Raw genomic sequence first — 2,175 nt, forward strand, 5'->3', positions numbered from 1 at the left:
TGTTGGTGGCTGTCCATGAGTGTAGTTTGTGTCAATCTCTGGTGATGACCCTACTCCTAACCAGAGCTACTGTAAATCCTATGGGCCATGCTCTAGGGCTAAACAAGGATAGGAGGTCGCTAATTGTAATTTGCATGTCAGTCCACTATCAAGTATGGCGTGTCTCATTTTTTAGGACTCCACTACGTCTCTCATCAAGGATAGTGTGATCCATACGGTCTGAGTGAAAAAACTATGTAATCCTACTTTGGGAGGGATCGAACTTTGTGTTGGAGGCCTGTCTCCATGCCCTAAGTAGGTTCTCTCTGTGCCAAAGTGCCTCATGAAGGAAAGTAGCAAGGCACCCCTGGTTCGAGTATGAAAGAAGCCTGTAGAGGGGCCCAAAACCGTCTCTGAAGAGAGAATGATATTGACCACGGATCTCTTAGTACATGGGGCATCTGAATGCGAAGTTCTCCTTTGAATCGACTTCCTATCGATCACATAATGTGCATATGCGACACTGAGAGAGAGAGAGAGAGAGAGAGAGAGGAATTGTGTGCTAGCTCCAATGTGGCTTCAAGAAATCCCACATCCCCCCCCGGTAAAGGCAGCTGACTTGAATTAGGGGGATGGTCAGTCCCCAAAGAAAAGGACCCATATACAAAACTTGGCCAAAGCATAGGGGCAACTGCCCATGGCCTACACTGCTGTGCAGTACTCTAGTGACTTTTGGTTTTGCTAGCCAATTACAAATTGTAAAAAAGGGAGTACACATGCAAAATGACTACCAAAATACAAGAAAGCATGAAAATTTAGACGCTCTGTCCCCACTTACACAAGGAGAGTAGTTGATGCGTGGATCATTAATCACTACTACTTCAGATAACTCACTGCTAACACCACATACCACTAATAGCTTTGACCTGTGGGTGGACACATGTCTAAGGTTTGAAGTAAGCATGACATATGGAGAGGATGTCTCTATGAAATTAATATTTTAGTTTGATGATGCGGACGTACCTTCCTTAGATGAATGATATAGCATGGCCTTTTCAAACACTGGTAATAATAAACTTGGACTGAGCTTGCAAAATCACAGCCATATTAACAGACAAGAAAAGAATGCTCGCTGAAGAATCTAAATAAGTAGAAAACAAAACAATTTGAAGAAGGCAAAAAACATGTATGAATAAAGCATAAACCCAAGTGAAAAGTTTAGTCATTTTTTATAAAATTTAAGAAAAAGCTCGTTGAGGTCGTTCAACATGGTCATGGGTCAGCCAAGATGAAATATTGACCGATCGATCAAAGGCTGCCTGCCTGACTTTGTTGTAAGTGCCATGTGGCTTTCATGTTCATCTACATGGTTGTTAGGCTTCAAACTTGGAATGCTAAGATGTCATCTTGTAGAGAGCTTACTATTGTTTTGACGGTGCCTCCGTGTAGCCCATCGACTATAGGTTCTACACCAAATAAAAAAGGGGCTTAGGGGCATTGCTGCTCACTCATGTTTGGGGAAAGATCTTCTTGGGTTGTTTTTCGCCCAAGCCATGGTTCAACGGCAGGAAGATCTCCACCCATTTTCCTAGTGAGAATTAGACATGTCGTACTAAGAATTGGATTTTCCTATGCCTACGTTGTAAATCGTTGGCTTGCCCCACTGATCCCTCTACATGTTGTTCCAAGTTGTTTGCACCTTTTCCATGGAGACTTGCACTTGGTTCTAAATCCTCGATGATTATTTTGATCATTGGTGCATGCGGGTTGACTCTAAACCTACATTAGACCACATTCTCATGACCCAGCTCAACGCGTTGAAGATCTGTGTAGAAACAGCATGCAAAGGAGCTCTACATGGGAAGCAGCAGCGTGCTCTGATATTGCCAAAATGGCAGGAGGATTGGGGACGACGAGACGAGATGTGGGAATGCGCTCTTAGTGTCGACAATTAGGAAAGTGTGGGCAAGAATCAGTGAAACGGGGAGGCTTCACGGCTGGGTGAATCTTGTCGTCCATTTTCCTAGTCATGGTGATGGTGATGGTGATGGTGATGATGGTGATGGTGATGGTGATGGTGATCATCATTTTGTTGTTTTGCTGCTGCTTTTCAAAATTTGTTTGTTTTCTTAAAATTTCAAGCTTCTTTTCTCTGCTGCGCATTCCCTATCACTGCTCCTGCGCCACTCCCCTGGA

The sequence above is a fragment of the Dipteris shenzhenensis genome, chromosome 16 (assembly GCF_047967505.1).
Source record: "Dipteris shenzhenensis isolate YYH24624 ecotype China chromosome 16, Dip_SZ_1.0, whole genome shotgun sequence".
Taxonomy (NCBI): domain Eukaryota; kingdom Viridiplantae; phylum Streptophyta; class Polypodiopsida; order Gleicheniales; family Dipteridaceae; genus Dipteris; species Dipteris shenzhenensis.